The sequence below is a fragment of the Symsagittifera roscoffensis genome, chromosome 4, assembly GCF_963678635.1.
Source record: "Symsagittifera roscoffensis chromosome 4, txSymRosc1.1, whole genome shotgun sequence".
Taxonomy (NCBI): domain Eukaryota; kingdom Metazoa; phylum Xenacoelomorpha; order Acoela; family Convolutidae; genus Symsagittifera; species Symsagittifera roscoffensis.
Genome location: NC_087065.1, coordinates 5,178,228 through 5,197,379, shown reverse-complemented (window position 1 = coordinate 5,197,379; position 19,152 = coordinate 5,178,228). Strand labels below are relative to the sequence as shown.

General features: G+C 33.1%; 1 protein-coding gene across 6 annotated transcripts in view; it reads left to right on the top strand.

The window, feature by feature from the left end:
- Positions 1 to 19,152, top strand: part of LOC134843780 (metabotropic glutamate receptor-like protein R) — a 140,084-nt gene that overhangs the window by 89,790 nt on the left and 31,142 nt on the right. Inside the window, exon 1 of one of the 6 annotated variants that reach the window (XM_063860057.1) lies at positions 8,380 to 8,754. The exons of the other annotated variants lie outside the window; for them this stretch is intronic. The gene's annotated coding sequence lies outside the window, so the exon portion shown is untranslated. Of the gene's footprint in view, positions 1 to 8,379; positions 8,755 to 19,152 lie in introns of those variants that run through there. 6 annotated transcript variants of the gene reach the window in all.

Below are 19,152 nucleotides of genomic sequence, written 5' to 3'. Positions count from 1 at the left end.
GTTGGTGAATTTTTGAAAAAAAATGAAAAAAAGTCAATCTTTTTAATTTTAAGTCGATTTAATTGATTTTCCGAGCTTTTTGAAATCACAATGGAGACCTTATTTGACCTAATTTTGGTAGGGAAGAAAACAAGGCAAAAACAGCTGTAGAGAAATTTCAAACAATATAACAAATTTTAATCTCATTCTTTAAAATGGGATTATTTTAGAAGTTTATGGAGATAGTCCGTGAAAATCCATAATAACCGATCATTATCCCAGGAACATTGTTGCGTTTATATACTAATTAAAAAAGAGAGCAGGCGCCGAAACGCAATTTTTAATTAAAATCTTCCAAAAAAAAACTGTTAAAACGGCGTTTTTGACATCTTTTGCAGGCAATTATATAAAAAATATTTACTGATTTTGCTAGCTTTGATAAAAAAAAACTCCTGCTGTTGCTCGAACACCAGCTCTTCTGTTGATTAGACTGTTATAATCCCCTCTAGCCCATCCAGCCTGCTAACATGAATACTTTCAGCAACTTAATGCAAAGTAAAACTTGTTATAACAAGTGGTAATTTGCATTGTGTATATTCGAAGCACCTTCATCTCGTTGCAGCTGAGCAGCGAGCTGATTTTTGGTTATTTATTTCAGAAACTGTCGATTTCTAATGTTAGATGAGAAACCAAACATTTCTGTACAGAAAACACCAAATTAGGTTCGATTATCTATACAAAGTTTCTATCCAGATTAGAAGCTTTTGTTTGGTGCGGGTTGGCGAAATAGGGTATGATTAATGCTCAGGAAGAGTTTGTGAATTAATAATGGTTGACCTCATAATGGCCGACAAAAGCGTTCACTCAACCCTCTCAGCTTCCAACAAGGTGTTGGGGGTGTGTTTTTACGACTGATTTTGACTACCTCAATGAAAACTCGTAGTGGGTTGAGAGTGATCTCATATGTAAGCTTTTTTAGCGTTTCATTAGATTCCAAATAACCGAAAAAAATATCTGCATATTTGATTGCCAAATACATTCAATAGCACTCTACAAAACAAAATCAACATGAAAATTTGGTCAAACCAAAACTTTTTTTAAAAATTATATGTTTTTAGTTTTCTCTGATTGTGAGTTCTTCACCTAACTAATTATTATCCAAACTTTATATGCACATCAACCGGCTATCTTTGTTAAGTACTTCCTCGGTGTTTTTGGCTGGTTTATAGCGTAGCTTTTTTTTCAAACTGTTTAAAGGCCATCTCAATTACTTTACAGGGCTGATGGTTTTTATTACAATCTTTGCGTAATACATAGTTATCGCAATCACTTTTATCACATATGCGTCATATTAAATTTTGAGCGCAATTTTTTTCTACCTAACTTTTTATGTTTAGTGTGTTTGTTGTTTCGGCTGCATTGAATATAGGAAAAAATTGCTGTGTGCTTGGAATTTACGTGCTACCGATCTTCTTGTTCATTTCTAAAGTCATAAAAGTAATTCTAAATGTCAGATATTTATCTTTCTGAGTATTAAACCCTTTTTTTGTTTTACTGGCAATTGAACTCTGAGGTGCTACAAGTTTAGGGCATTGAATGATTTATTTCCTCTACAAATTACCCGAGTTGACATCAATACACGCAAAACCCTTTTCAGATTAAATCATACTATAAAGAGTAAAAAACACTAATCATAAAAATCCATGCAGGGAGTGTAAAGGAAGTTGCTTATCATACTATTACCAAAAATGGAGTTTGAATGATATATTTTTTTGATAAGCTGCAAAAAAAAATTGCAAAAACTGCTAACAACCAAAAACTTTGCAAGTCGCAATATCACTTTTATGCTCAAGTAAACACTTTGCGAAAGGAAATTTTTCATTCCGCATTTTGGATTTTTTGTCAATAATTTAGTCCGGGCTGAACTTGTCACTCCAGAAAATCAAAAACTACAACGATTGGTTTCGAAAAATATTTTGAAAACTTTTTATACGTTTTTCTGGTACGTTAAAATTCAATCTGCTAAAAAAAACTGGCCACATTTTTTAATTGCTAAAATTTTTGAGTGAAAACTTACAGCCCAATTACGAGAATTATAGTTTTTGTTTAGCCCTCAAAAAACTGAAACAAAGTTCTAAATAAATAATTTTTAAATGCCGAATATCTATGAGATTTCTTCCACTTTTAACCAATTGTTTTTACTTTGAACATCTTACAAAATCCTCATCGATTGCGTTTTTGGAAATTGCCCAACAATATATCGCAAAGTGTTAAATTTCAAACAATGGACAAAAGCTTAGCATACACTTTATTGCATGGCAAATTGTTTAACATAGGTTTTTCATATGAATTTTGGTACTCAATTTATAGAACAGTTTGTCCAGAAGTTTCTCAATTATGAAAAAAGTATGACAAGCAGGTTTAGTCAATCCGGTCGTTTGAATATAATGGTCTTGTAATGAGTTTAGACATGACAACATATGAGAGAAAACCTAAAGTTTAAGACAGTCATTTAAAAAAAGTTCAGATTCAAAGAACCAATGAAATTTCACTTAGATAGTTTTCTTGCGGTGGTTTGATTTGAAAAATTGATAAGAAAGCAAAAAATTATCAATACCATCTGTAGTATTGAAAATACTACACAGACAAAAGACCATTGTCTTAATTGTTTATTTAACAACCCAATTCTAAAATGGAGCGTGCCATTTAAATTAAAGCCTCTTTTATCTAAATCAGATATTGACTGATTTACTCTTATTAGGACTATAAAATCTTGTTTTGAAAATCCACTACTTTTTAAATACTTGTCCAATTTTTCTCATTTTTTCATGCTCACTGTTTTAAAAGGGCGGCGATTATAAAACGTCCCTTTAACTTTAATTTGAAACAAAATGAATAAATATTTAGCAGTCTTACCGGCTGCACTGAAATTCTCCTTGCTTTGATTAAGCAGAGATGCACCAGCAAAATGATGCATCAGAGAGAGTAATATGAATTTTTAATCAGATAAAACTGAAGGCTGCCGTTTTAATCAAAGGTGACTAATAAGTTAAAGATATTTGATTTAAAAAAATCAAATAAAAACTAGTTGAAAATTCCCTTATAAGAAAGGGAGAACAAAGGAGCAGGTGAAACCTGAATAATTAAAGATTGAATCAGCAGCCGGTTTATGCTTACGAGCAAAAGGACTGGCCTGAAATCTTCAGTGTTTCATTTTGCTCAGTAAGCAGCAAGTTAGATCTCTTCAGTCAGACCTTTTCAAAATAAATAATTTTTCTTTTCTGCCTTTTCAATAAAATTAAACTAGCCTTTTTTCACAAATAAAATAGAGAATAAATTCTCAATTAATGTTTGATAAAATAATAAATCGAGATACTCGAGAGACCCACACCTGAGGAAGTCTGGACTACAAGTACCCAAAGGACTACGGCAAAGATGATACTGACGACCAAACCAGAAGTGCCGAAGTGGACACAACCAAGGGCGACCCATACATACAAATCAGCCATCGACCTTAGTGAGAAGATAAAATATTGATGAACAAAATAAGATTGGCTCAACCTCCCCTCATAGGTATATTTCTTTAAGCTGTTCGATTCGTTTATATAATCTAATAACCCAGTGCTTTGTATTTAACCAACTAATTAATTCATACCTTTTCTAAATATTGTTTCTACTCTAACTTTTGTCAAGACAACTTGACGACCTAAGGTGAGACTTAAAACTAGGATAAAATTACTAAGCATTCAACCAGCAATGAGCACTTAGTAAAACTGGTGCGACCGCAGCAGAGAACTACTCCTTAAGAAATTCCTTTTCCAACAAACTCAAAACAGCTTTTAAAATTCAAAAAAATATATTAATATTAGGATCTGTGAGTATTTGTCAGATTAGTTTCCAACCTCAAAAAGCCAGAGACAATGGGTTTCTTTCGATGGAAACACAATTTCATGTCTTTTACTTGACAGATATTCCTAGTAGGGTTCTTGCGATAAGTATCCCCTGCGCTAGCAGTCGCCCACGATATTCCTCCATCTCGAGGTCTATTTAACGGCTTTCTAACTGACATTAGCTCATGAATTTAACTATTATCTATTATAATAATAATATATAAAACTTCTGAAAAAATCGTTCTCTGCCTAAGTCCGCTAGTAAGATATACCCGTTTTGTCCACTAATCCACTAAATTTATGTCGAAACTTCAGTTTAAAGTTATCATCATTAAAATTAACGAAATTCTGTATTAAACTAAAGTGCTCAAAAACTCATTAAATATCTTCATTTATTTTTTTGAGGGCGTTAAGTGGTCATATGTGTTTTTCAGACCGTAGGAAAGTCTTGTCAGAAACTGCTGAGTAAACAAGTGAAACTAGCCAGGAGAAAAATCTTTCAAGCACAAACAATCCGTCACGTTTTTTAAAATTGGAAAGAATAAAACTATGATTGACTTTTTTGATAGTGATCATCAATTTCATTTTTGTTTCTTTTCTAAAATTTGAAAATGGAATTTAATTTGAGTAATTTCTAGCGTTTTCTTCTTCCTCTAATATAATAAAACAAGACTGCTTGTATCAGGGTGAAGCCCTGAATGTTCCGACTACCTTTTGAGGTCTATAGAGCATAAATAACATAAAAATTTTAAATGTAAAGTCATTAAAAAAAAATTTGCAACTTGAGATATTTTGTGAAAACATCCACCCACACGCCATATTAAGTACAAAATGATAGATTTTGCTCCTATTAACAAATGAGTTATGGCATATAATCTTCCTTGAACCAATTTGGAACGATTTATAAGATGGATTAAATCTCCGCTTACGCGTTAATTGCGCGAAATTTATCACGCGTTAATTGTCCCGAATTGGCCAAAATGGCAGTTTTTGAACCCCCGTAACTTTACGAAAAATGATCACAGGTGAAATACCTTTTGAATAATATAAAAAAATTTCGTCAAAAATGGCTAGTTAAAAAGTCGAAATTTGTCTGAAGAAAAAAAAAACCCATCCCGAGCACAAACATTCCGTTACTTTCGTATCGAAAGTCGGAACAATAAGATGTGAAATTCAAAATGCGTTTTTCTCAAATTGGATTCAATAAATAAAGAACTGAACAATTTGTTTAGAATATTAGTAGACTTAATATTGTGCAATTAGTATTCCAAATTTGGTAGCCAAACTTTAGCACAAAAACAGACCAAGTTTGCACGAAAACTGTCGGATCAATTCTTAATAAACAAAAATCAAAAGAGTTGCTGATTTAGTGTGAAATGTTTACGAAGAAAACAAATTCTAAACATTAGGTGTGTAAAACGTATAGAAACGGTTTGAAATTTTCAAAATTGATCTTTTGTACAATAATGATAGCTTATGTTGGCTATCAAATCACAGCAAAATGATTATAGAAAATAATGAAAAATAAACCCCTGTTAATTTTTGTTGAGATAAAAGTGCGTACTTGGCTAGAGTTTCTTAAGTAATTGGTTCGGTAGTTTTTGAGCAGTTTATGATTGAGTGGAAACAGCTAAAATTGGTCTGTTTTTGAGTACGGACTTTGAAAAAGTGAAATGCACCATAACCCATTTTTAACTTCATGTTTTAGTATTTTTGTCCGGACAATTTAATTGTGCTCTGTATGCACTGAGAAACAACAGTTTGCGGTAGGACACCCAGTAAGTTGCGGGATGGTTTAGTTAAATCATTTTGATTAGAATTTCAATTTTTTTAAGCGGCGTGGAAAAAAATGTTAAGTTGCACATTTTTTGGTTTCAACAGACCATAACTTCATAGAAAGTGTTTTGGATTCTCAAAATTTTTGGGTAGATGTTCATGAACTTTAAAAAAAAATCCTTTATTGTGATTCAGTGTTTTTTATCATAAAGTGTTAAAAGCATTCAAGTCAATGTTTTTTATCATAAAGTGTTAAAAGCATTCAAGTCAATGTTTCTTCGTCGCTGAGCTAATTTCATCTTCACTTCTGTTCGTTTGATTGCTAAAACTTGATTCACACATTCGAACAAAAAAACGGACAAAATAACTTCTAGGTTATAGATTTCCCAGCGGAATGACAACATTAGCTGCTGCTTAATTTTATGAAAGTTGATATTTTTTAAATCAAATAGGATAATCAAGCTAAAATTTTGTAATTGAAATAGCTTCTCAGTGATATGTGTTATTGAACATCAAAAATGGGTGTTTTTGAGAAGTAAACTAGTAATTTTTCGCCTTCTTCAATTTTATAAATATATATTTTTTTCAGCTGTAATTTCTCTTTTCTTTTTTCTACAGCGTTAGTTACCACAAAAACAGATCACAAAACAAATGCTTATCGAATTAGAGCATTCGTTGGAATCAAGAAATCAAGGGTCGATAAAAAATTATGAAACGTCGCAAAAAAATTTGTTCTGAAATGCACTGTTTCAGAGTAATTCAAAATGCGGAAAGTGGCAATGAAAAAGTGTATATATAAAAAACTTTGCGTCCATATAATTGTTATTTTTGTATTGCTATCATAGTTGATTACTTCAATTGATTATTCGTAAGCGAAAACTATGAAATGTTTTTGGAGACTTTTTTGATACGATTATTCACAACATTTCACGAAATTTTGAGACAAAAAACAGTGTAGGGGTTTCGCTTCCCAATTTTGTCTGTCTCAAGGAAAGTGAAGCAGCATAGGATAACTTTTTCAGTCATAGTTTGTTATCCAAAAACAATCAAAAAGATAGCTTGAGTGTCGAGAAAAAAAGAGTCAACTAGTTCAGCAGCCCAGTTCTAAAATTCGGAAAGTTGTAAAAAAGGATGATCGAAACTGCTGCTATTGAGATATGTTAATTCTGCACAATTACTATCCTATTTAATCGAAGTGTTTTTGTTTGTCAAAGTTTTTTATTTAATTTCTTTTATTTAGTTTATTTTAAACTATATTGTTGGAAGTTTCTCTGCTATTTGCAAAGTTATTTCACAGCAGCTAGTTGACTTTTTTTGCCTCCCAACTAAAAATCCAGCTATTTTTTTTTAGCTCAATCAATCTTATTTACAATTTTACACAACAAACTTTTGACATTTCTTGAATCTTGCCAGCGTTCAAATCATAAAATTTTTTGTACATTGATTTTTTTGTATTTTGGTATAATACATTATTTGTTGCTATAAACGGTCTTTAAAACTATAGAAACTTTTATTTAGTACTTATTACGTGAGATGAATTTTTTCTGCTGACTATAATTTCTCGCATTACACGGGTTGACCAAAATATCTAGTCATTCAATTTGTGTATGAAAAATTTTGTCATAACAGCTTCTTGTTAATGAAGAAAGTTATACAAACGTTCTCTCGTAAACATTTTCTCATACATAAAAACTGTGTGACTAGCATTATTTTCCCGAGTTTTGCTCATTATTTTTCTGATTTGTCTTAAAACGCATCAACTGTGGTCATTATTGTTTTATAAGGCAAAGCAAACAGGACTGATATTTTGATCACAAGAATAACGCAATTCACTTTACCATTGTAATAGTCAAAAAGGTAAAGGTAACTTTAGTGATAATCTTGTTCCTCTGTTATCTATTATCAACTATTATATCAGAAAGCAGTTGTCTATAAAACCTCGAAGGGTAAAACTACCGCAAACTCCAGAGCTTTTTATCAGAACAAAAAAGATAAGTAGAAGAAGAAGAAGAAGAATTTATTTCTTCAGACAATTAAATGCAAAAATACAGAAAATGAAGAAACACATTTTTAATAGTCATCATTGAATTTATCTGACATTTTGTATAACATATCTGAAGAGGATAGACCAAGGGCATAATAATTGCCCGCTTGACGTCTACCCTGGATAATAATCGCCCGCTTGACGTCTAAGTCTGATTCGGATAAATTATCTGGTAATTTTAAAAGAAGTTTCAGTTCGAACTCAGAAAACAACAAGTGTGTTTCGTCGATTGACTTTACTTCCATGTCACTTATCACACGTGAGGTTTCAAATCGAATGACTTTTGAATAAAAACAAAAAAATCCAAAACTTTACCTGAAAAGTTGACTAGCTCGAATTGAAAAATTTCCAGGCTCAACTTCTCCTTCGTTGAGAAACATGATTGGAAAATATTGTAAATTTGAAAAATTTACATTGTTTAAGGTTCCATAATTCGGTTGACTCTAATCAAGACAGCTTCCGATTTATGTTTTCGTTTAATTCCTTGTTTCTGAACTCATTTGCAGGCTTAATTCGGGTCAAATCGGGTAGATTTTCCCTAATACTCCTTCATAAAGAATTTGATTAGTTGACAATTATGCGAATCACGCTGCGAAAGTCTTCTGCTGAATTCGCAGTTCGCGACGTGATCGTAAACTGAAGTTTTGTAATTTCACATGTCAGTAATAATGTAAACAAGGTGTCAGTTGGAATAAAGCCCGAGCTTCACCTGGGCCCTGTAATCTTGTTTTATTTCGCCATAAACAACCGGCCGTGTAAAGTTAATAGTTACGCTTGAATACCTTTCCTTGGTATAAACATGTTTTAAAAACTAGTTTTATGTTCGCTCAAATCAATCTCTGGGGGCAAAATTTACTGGTGTCTGAAGAAGCAAAATAATAATTTCATAATCGATCTGCAGTGTTATTTCATAGCAACAAAATAACTGATTTGCATAAACCGGTTCCGCTAGCAAAAAACTCGCCTTATTCAAATATTTTCTTTATTTCAAAAGTTAATTCTAAGACAAATAAAAATCATTGCGAGAACATTCTTTGCTGAAACCGTTTAAACAACATAGAATTGGTAAGTTTTTTTTTAAAAGATTAAAACACTAACCTCATTTTACTCGTATTTTTTGTTATTTTGAACAACTCGTTTATTTGATTATAATCGAGTTTTGTCCATAAAACTTCAAGGTGCGATGATTTAGCTCCCGGTATAGCTACAAGGCGGTGTGTTATTTAAACGAAAGCATAATTTGACGAAAAGAAAAGATTCAAACTGAAATTCTGTACATTAGAAACTGAAAAATTAGACAAAAAAGAAGAAAATTTCCAATATCAATAGAAGTCAACTGAAAAAATTGATCAATTTTCTGATCATTTTCTAACAACGTATCAAAATATTCAGCATATTTGAGCAGAGCTTGCAAAATCGAATTAGTCCACACACAAATTATTATCTCAACAAAAAATTAGTTTTTATATATTCGAAGAAATTAGGCACCACTGATTTTTGCGCGGTTTAATTAAGAAAATTTTGAGTTTAGGCTGGTCGGCCTAGAATTTTTTGTCAATTTTTAGGCGGCCTACCAGCCTTTTTTTGAGCTCTCCTAAAATAAGAATGTTAAATTTTTTCTCCCACTAATCCTTTCAATAATTATTACAATGAAGAAACCTTCCAAACATTACAATGAAGAGGCAATTTTGCCAAAATTTTTTCACAACTAACAGCAGCATTGAAATTTCAAAATGCAAACAATGCAGTAAAACAAAAGTTTGGAAAATTAGTTTTGAAAGAAATCAAAATTTCTTGAAACTTGCCTCTTTTTACCTCGCGCAAATCCTGAATCAGCCAAAAAGCTGCGAAATCCAAAAAAGCTCTTTTTTTCTCCCCACCTACTTTTTTCGTATAATTTTAATTACTGGGGGAGCGGTGGTGAAGCGGTTACGTCTTCGCCTCTCAATCGAAAGGTCGGATTTTCGAGGCCTACCATGAGCCGTGCTCGTTGCTTGAGGGCGAGGCAATATTACCCAGCTCAGAAAAATAGCCAAAAAAAATTGTTTGTGGTTCTTAAGCAGGGGCGCAACCGCGGTTAGCCGTGATGAGCTGTATAGCTCGTAGTTGGTCCCTTCCCTCGTGGATAAATGGTCTTAAAGATATGGTGCGTTTCAATATTAGGCAGGCAGCAAATTTCTAGCGACACTTTGGAAAACTAGGCGCTTATTTAATATTCACCAAAAATATTTTAAGCCAAAAATATTTAAGTAAAATGAACAGATTCTTGCCCAGCTCAAATTCGGCAATCAAAATAATAGTTGATAACAAAAAAAATATACCTCATAAAAGCAAAATCTTGAGATCAAAAGTAAAAGTTATTTTGCCTCCTATTTTTTTTGTAATTTATAAGGATTTGAATACTGCCAATTTAGGTATGCTCTGGGTTAATTTACGCGCACTGTCAATATTTTTTATGGTACTGAGAGCGTAACGCCATTTATTTTTTGTGACGATTTATCCCGCACTATAAAAAAATTTCAAATTGAATTGAGGCAAGCTAATCGATTGCAATAATTTCTTAAGACTCAAATTCTCCCACTTGATGTTAGATATGTCAAACATTCATGGTTTTTGGATACTTTTTGACGCAAATTGTTCGATTCCAATTAAGGGTAGTCGAAGCACTCAGTGTTGTACCCTGATATACGAGCAGTCTTGTTTCACTTTATTCGAATCGAGCATTATTTGGTGTTCAGCTCTCAGATTATAAGAAGGCTGCCTCATTCACAATTATCTATCTAAGTTTGTTATTTTTTTAAATATTCATCTTGTGGTTTTTTTAAATATCAAATTCGCAAAAATTAATTTATCAATTTTTCTGTTTTGTTTTCAAGTCTCTGTCTTCTCATTGAATCAGATTAAATATTTTAAGAAACATAAATAGAATGATAGAAACTAAAAATTACAAAATTATTTCCAAAATTTTCTCCTTAAAACACGAATTAAAAATATTTTACAAAAAAAAGTGTTATTAATCTGAAGTTACAGAATTGGAAAATGGAGGGGCCCCATAACACAAATACCAGTTGTCAGAAATTTTCGACCAATCAGAATCTTGAAGCTAGCTAAAATTTTTTCTGGACATTTGTCACTGTTACCATTGAAATTCGACGAGATTTTGAGACAGGATGGCTCTAATGCTCTAACATGCATTCGTCTATAAATTTAAACAGGGATGAGATGAATATTTAAGAATAATTATTACTACAAGAATCAAAGAAGGGATCAAACACCTAGCCTGAAGATTTAAGCCGCAAGAATGTCCACCGGAGAAAACCAACTGAATGAAGAAATAAAAAGACTAGCTGTATACTCAGAAAGTAGCACAGAATGTTTCGAGCAGATTTTTCTTGAAAAAATATTGAAAAAAAAAAGCATTTTGAGTTCTTTTTCCACCCCCCCCCCCCCCCACACCATCTATGAGCATCACTTTTTTTTTAACTTAATGAGTGGTTTTACAAGGTTAATTATGAAGACCAAATGTGTTTTTCATGGCCCGATCAGTCCGCATGCCATTTTTTTGTTAATCGGTTGATGGGAACAGTAATTTTACTTGTAAAAAGTTGCAGGTGGGGGAGAAAAAAAAAGAGCCACATTTTGTACGCAAAAATCGATTAAAAACAATTCTTTTTCAAATGTCAATTAAAAAGCATGAAACTTTAAACTGACGGATTTTATTTCGAAAAGGTTCAACCAGGGGCGGATTAAGGGGGAGCAGGAGGCGGAAGCCCCCCCCCCCCCTTCTCAGGGATTCGACCCCCTGCCGACCCAAAGGGTCCCCCCTTTGTACTATTTTGATATATCCATTTTTGTTGACGGACCGTAAAAACTTTCTAAAAGCGCTTTTGGCGGCAAATATAGTCTAATTTTGAGGGGGAGAGCGCGCCAAAAAAAGCTATTTTTTCTGAACAATTTCCAAAAAGTGCCCAAAAACTGCTTGTTTGACCCGTGTTTTCGAAGTTTTGGCTGCGGCGCAGAAAGTTTGGCCAAAAGGTGCTTCAAGAAAGCTCCGAAAATCAATTTGGTCGTCCTAAAAAAAGTTCGACAAATATTCTGATTTATTTTTGAAAATCCCCCTCGAAAAAATCCTTGATTCGCCCCTGGGTTCGAACTGTCTATCTCATTTGTCAAGTTTTCTTTCAGATTTATCACTGATTCTGATTGGCTAATATGATGTTCTGCCCTTCGTTCATTGTGCCGTGAGCGAGTACCCTAAACTATGGACTTGTCCTTGCCGTTTATTTACTTTCATTCCCTCGGGAGTTTTTAGCTTAGTTCAGTGGATTGAAAGAAAGTCTAAACGCAAACAAATTTAAATTTGGGGCTAAAAATAGAATAAATTTCAAGATTTCTTCGTTTATTTCATTACTTTTCAATTCCGCTTCAGTCATGCAGGTTAATATATAATTTTTGTTAATACTTTTTCTTCTTTCAAGTTCAAACCAAGGTCATAGTTGGCCTTTGCCTTTTTGTTATATTCTTGCTTACTTTAGCTCTCAAAATGTGTTTTTTTAAACGGAAAAATCATTCTCAGTCAATTCGATGTAACGTGTGAACACTCGGTGGGAAGTTATGCAGTTTTGAAGATTGAGTACTCTCTGCAAAAAATTCATGCCTGCGTCTTTTCAGACGCTCGACCTCTTCAGCACTCAAATCCAACAAAACCAATGCTACTTTTTATTAATAGTCTTTTTTACCGCACTACCTAAGATTTTTGGAAGACGTTCGTGACGCCAATACTGCCAGGTTGCAAAAAACAGCTGTTTTTTTTTGGGGGGGGGGAGCGGGGTGCGGCTGACGTTCAGAATTCTCCCAAAGCACTATATAAACGCTCATTTGCCCAAATTCTGCCCAAAAAAAGTGAGCTAAAATGGTCACTTTTGCACACTTCTTGAATGTTTCCCCCACCTTGAGTTAGTTAATGTTCGGTTTTGCAAGGCTCTATGCCATCCGTCTACTGAATTATTCTGTCGGCCGTTCTCAGCATTTTCTAATTGATTTCACAAATATTGAGGAAACTCACCTGCACCCCCGCTACGGCATCAGTCGATTGTTCCAACCCAAGCTTACTTAAAATAGTTAACATAACCTATCAAAAGGGAATCGTCCGACTCCTCACAGATTGAAGCTCATAGGGCGTTGAGACCTATTTCAATGACTAGATCTGGTATGAGTGCAAAGACCAAGAAATATTTTAGCAAGAGGCGCATTCAGCCAGTTCAAGTTCCAGGACTTTTTCGCCTGTTGATGAGAGACAGTTCATATGGTATAGCTACATCTTTCACTGTCTTGAAGGCTGTTCCAATATTTCTTTACCGTTGAGCTGTTCTTGCAGGTGTCTTGTATTAGGCAGGCTTACAACTGTTTCCATGCCAATTTTTCTGCGTGTTCATTGTAAAAAAACCGAGGTGGCTCAAGAGTGCGTGACAAGAAATGTTTTAATCCCACAAGAAAAATGAACGCCACTTGAAAAAATTAACTATCTCAAACCCACTAACTTTCATTTTCCTAGAAGTCACTAACTTCCCTGGTAAAAACCCACGCCAAACTGCCGTGCTTGCTAAAAGATTTCTGTTAGTTTTAGTTTGGATGAATTCAATTTTCATTACACAGATAAAACTAAATTGTTTTAAAGTTTAACTGGTTTTTTGACTTCAAGTTCATAAGAAATAATGCCATGACTGCGCTCGTTCGTCAATTTTGGGTACCATTTCATCGTTGAAGTTATAACAGATACTTTACAAGGCTTTTTACTGAATCTCCGGCTTTTCACTGTGGTTCTGTTTGTGATTTTATTGGTTTCTATTGAAAGTTTGTTCATCAGAAACAAGTTGCTGATTCCCGCGCTGACTAATGGTAATTTGCAGAGACATCTGATACAGTAAGAGTTTAGAAGCAAAGATGTCATTTTGAAAGAAGAAACAATACTATCGAAGATTTTTGATGCTACTGATTGTTGTTAAATATCGCTTTCTCAAACCTAAATCATTTCATTGTGATTTTTTTCCCGATAACGTTGCTAATTTTTTATAAAATCCAAAGGCATTTTTAATTCTCCATTTTTACAATCAAGTTCATCAAGAACCGTGAAAGCTTTTGTTTTTACCCCCAGAATAATTAAAAGTTACTAACTGTCGCTTGGCACAAAATATCGCCTCGTGCAAATCGACGACTTTTCGAATCGGCCAATCCTTGATAACCTAGAACAAGAGGGGAACCCTTTGAGTGGCGAGAGGTCAAAGCACGACCAATTTCCTTCAAATCCGCTACTGTCTCTTAATCCTATTGTTTCGTGACAAATCATACAAAAAAATGCCAATTGAGTCTACAAAATGAATAAAAGACACATTTGTTTCTAAAAGCTGGATGTGTCAATTATTGTCATAAACGGATGGAAAAAATTCAGGTGTTTGAACAGATGTATAGAATATTCAAGGCCTTTCATCCATGTTCCATGTTCAGTCCCATGTTCAAGGCCTTTCATCCATCTGCTGGGATCTAAAAGTAGAGATTGAAGTATTCAAAGGCACTGGAAAAACTTTGCCTTCAGGTGTGTATTAGTTTTTTTTTCATTTTTTTCATGCAAAATTAGGTACTACAGATAATTGTTAGATTGAGTTGAATTATATATCATAGGAAAGCCCCTTCGAATAACATAGGCTGGAAATAATTAAGTTTTTGGTCTAATTTCAAGAGCGAATAAACTGAGCTAGCAGGCTTTTTTGTTTTTGATTCAAAATCAGTTATCACATATTATCATCGAAATCGGTCGAGTGATAAATCATTTTGAAGCTATCTCATCCAGGATTTAAAGGAATTTCAGAATTTTTGAAATTATTTCCTTTGTGTGGAGAAAATTTTTGAAAATTTGAGCTTTTATCTAGTTTCGAGCGCGTAAAGCGAGGAAATGAGACTTATGAACAAAAATTTTTCCGAGAAGTAGTTTTTCTTCAGGAAAACCACCTTTGGAATTTTTATTTAGAGTTTTCTAAGCAGAAAGTGAAGTTTTTATTAAAACAAATTTATTCCACAAAAAAGGTTTGTGTTTTTTTGTTTGTTAATTATTTATCGAAGACCATTGTTGAAGATTATGCCTAAAAAATTTTTTGAATGTGCGTTCAATTAATTTTTTATCATAAGTCAAAACACGCAAAGAAAACAATTTTCATTGAAAAAAAAGACTAAAAAAATTTCACAGAAACCGGCTATCCTTATTAATTTTTGAGTTTTCCTACTGCTACTGGAAGATGTTTTTTTTTGCAGAATTTTGCTAATATAAAAAGTTTGTCATGTTGAATCTTATTCGAAACGCATTGAAACTTATATCGGGATGGGATAGTTTGCAATAAAAACGTTGATTTGTGCTTTTTAAACCTGTGATATATGGTTGTCGAATCATACACCGAATCATTCTACACCGAATCATATGGTTGTCGGTGTGAAATTAGCATCTGCTCTCAACAACCTGTGAGATTTAGATCTATTTTGTTATTAAGTGAGTCAAAGCTGGTTAAAGCTTTTGTTTTTACCCCCAGAATAATTAAAAGTTACTAACTGTCGCTTGGCACAAAATATCGCCTCGTGCAAATCGACGACTTTTCGAATCGGCCAATCCTTGATAACCTAGAACAAGAGGGGAACCCTTTGAGTGGCGAGAGGTCAAAGCACGACCAATTTCCTTCAAATCCGCTACTGTCTCTTAATCCTATTGTTTCGTGACAAATCAGACAAAAAAATGCCAATTGAGTCTACAAAATGAATAAAAGACACATTTGTTTCTAAAAGCTGGATGTGTCAATTATTGTCTGAAACGGATGGAAAAAATTCAGGTGTTTGAACAGATGTATAGAATATTCAAGGCCTTTCATCCATGTTCCATGTTCAGTCCCATGTTCAAGGCCTTTCATCCATCTGCTGGGATCTAAAAGTAGAGATTGAAGTATTCAAAGGCACTGGAAAAAACTTTGCCTTCAGGTGTGTATTAGTTTTTTTTTTCATTTTTTTCATGCAAAATAGGTACTACAGATAATTGTTAGATTGAGTTGAATTATATATCATAGGAAAGCCCCTTCGAATAACATAGGCTGGAAATAATTAAGTTTTTGGTCTAATTTCAAGAGCGAATAAACTGAGCTAGCAGGCTTTTTTGTTTTTGATTCAAAATCAGTTATCACATATTATCATCGAAATCGGTCGAGTGATAAATCATTTTGAAGCTATCTCATCCAGGATTTAACGGAATTTCAGAATTTTTAAATTATTTCCTTTGTGTGGAGAAAATTTTTGAAAATTTGAGCTTTTATCTAGTTTCGAGCGCGTAAAGCGAGGAAATGAGACTTATGAACAAAAATTTTTCCGAGAAGTAGTTTTTCTTCAGGAAAACCACCTTGGGAATTTTTATTTAGAGTTTCCTAAGCAGAAAGTGAAGTTTTTATTAAAACAAATTTATTCCACAAAAAAGGTTTGCGTTTTTTTGTTTGTTAATTATTTATCGAAGACCATTGTTGAAGATTATGCCTAAAAAATTTTTTGAATGTGCGTTCAATTAATTTTTTATCATAAGTCAAAACACGCAAAGAAAACAATTTTCATTGAAAAAAAAGACTAAAAAAATTTCACAGAAACCGGCTATGCTTATTAATTTTTGAGTTTTCCTACTGCTACTGGAAGATGTTTTTTTTTGCAGAATTTTGCTAATATAAAAAGTTTGTCATGTTGAATCTTATTCGAAACGCATTGAAACTTATATCGGGATGGGATAGTTTGCAATAAAAACGTTGATTTGTGCTTTTTAAACCTGTGATATATGGTTGTCGAATCATACACCGAATCATTCTACACCGAATCATATGGTTGTCGGTGTGAAATTAGCATATGCTCTCAACAACCTGTGAGATTTAGATCAATTTTGTTATTAAGTGAGTCAAAGCTGGTTAAGCTTAAACAATTAACTGAAATGTTATTTCTTGAATCTTCACTAAGAATTTTAACAAACTTTTTTTCAAAAAATTGTAAAAAACTAAAATCTTGTGTTTAAACTTTAACAAACGCAACACGTAACACAATTTTAGAAGCTTGAAAAGTTTTAGAAGCGCTAATATAAATTTGCCGGGTAAAAGCAAATTAGCTTGGTTGGCTGTAGATATAAGCCGATGAGAAAGATAATAGCTAAACATATTTCCAAAAAACTATTGTGCAATTTATTTTTCAAAAAAAAAATAAAATTTGAATCAAAAATCAAAACTGCTCGTATCAAGACAAAAGCTTGAATGTTCCGACTGTCTTTTAAAACCTATTGAGCAGTGTTCGCTTGAAAAAATTGATGAACTCTTATGAAAAACTGAAAATATTATAAAAACAAAGTGATATATTTAGCTCCCAGTAACCTAGCAATTATTACAAAAGCCTGCTCTCGGCTCATTCGTTAATAGAGCAAAATATACCATTTTGGCAATCTCTACACCCCAAGAACCTTACAAAAGGTGAAGTACTTTTTTAAATTTGAGCTCAAGAAAAGAATACTCTTTGAATGATATAAACAATTTTGTCAAAAATGGATAATTGAAACGTCCACAATTGTCTGGAGGCAAAAAACTACCCCGTGCACAAATATTCTGTCACTTTTATCAGAAATAGTTGGAACCCAATAGTTAGCTCCAACGGTTGTTGCTATGAAGGTACACAAAAAACCGGTTCAATTTTTGAAATTTATTCAATGAAAATTAGCATTTTATGCTGTCAGACAAAGCGTAACAAAACTGCTTTCTAAGTTCGCTCAGAGGCTTTGAGAAAAAACTATTTTAAAAAATCAAAAAATGAGAAAACTTTGATTAATTAAATATAATTTTTTCTTGATTTCGTCCCTGAAACGGTTTGCGTTTGCTATGCTATTAAAAGAGCAATTTGCTTGTTTTGGTTCAATTTGTAATGATTTGATTTACCGCTAACGTTTAAATACAATGCCTGTTAATTACCCAGTTTGAATAATTGTCGTCCAAAACCCCCATTTTAAGTCTTTACAACTATCAAAGGCAAAAATTGATCAAAGGTAAAAATTTGTTAAAAATCGCTAGTTGAAACTTCGTTGTCTGGAAAAAAATCACCCAAGGTTTTGGAAATTTTATAAATTCAATTGAGCGCATTAAGAATCTATTCCAAAATTCATCAGTTTGAAGATTTTTTCTAGGATTTTTTTGCAATAATTATTGGGCTACTAGTTTGTAGTTATTAGGTTATTTTTCTATTCGAAAGTTTTGTTTTTAGCTCTTGAAGTTACATTTTAGCTCTAGAAACTCCTTTGGTGTTTTGCAAATTTCTTTTTTAATCCTTTCAAATGAATTTCTGTAATAGAATAACTAATCTAATTTTCGAAATTGAGAAGGCTTTAATAGCAATAACTACATGAAGCAGTCTTATTTTTGCAGCCAGGTTTAAAAAAAAAACAAGAGAAATGGTAAAGTCATTCAACTGTTAAGACCAGTAAAAAGCATCGAGCGCGCAACTGTCAATCACCTTTAAGGCTTCACAATCAAACGATTTGCCATTAAATTCATTTTTGGAACAGGGATTGAAGTTTGATACTCTGGTAACAAATCCTTCTGAAGTCGGGGCTCTAATTCCCACGCCGATTAGCACTCGCATTCCTTTTTTTACCCAACTAACAAATTCACCCCCCTTCCGCCCTCCTCTTTCCAACTACACTTTGACATATACCAGACGAAATTTAATGCGGCTAACTTTAAGGCAGGCTGCCAAGATGGATATCCCCAAACATGATACGTTTGAAGTGAAATAATTAAATTTGGATAGTTTTACTTCATCTTCCCAAAAAGTTCCCTATCAAGTTGGAATCGTCGACTTATCTGTGACGACATTGGTTTACCGACTTAGTCTAGTTTAGAATCCGTGAAATGTGTATTAGACTGAGCATTTCTTTATGTCACACTGCCTGAAAAGATTTCAGCACTGGTCTCAATAAATCACAAAATCGATATCTGATATTGAGCTTTGGCAATTCCAGCGAGAGAATCCGCGTAAAATTTATCGGTCTTTTTTCATTAGTACAATATAATCTCCCTCTGATATAAGCCAGAACAGCAAGTCACAATGTTCAATACTACAAAGTTTCAGTGCTCTAAATGCAATATTAACATCAACGCATTTTTTTAAAAGAAAAAACTGAGCACTTTATCAGTTTTGATTTAAAAATTTTCCAACCACCGACAATTTCAAACTACTAAATGAACGAATTCGCGTCGGAATACTCGCGTCCGTCCTCTACTAAATTCGCGTAACTAATTAAATAACAATGAATTTTCCTCGATACAAAATAGAATGATAATTCATATTTTTTGAAGAAAATGGCCAATTAAGCATCCTCATTTTGTTTTTTCTTTCGAATAAAAACAACCATTTAACTAG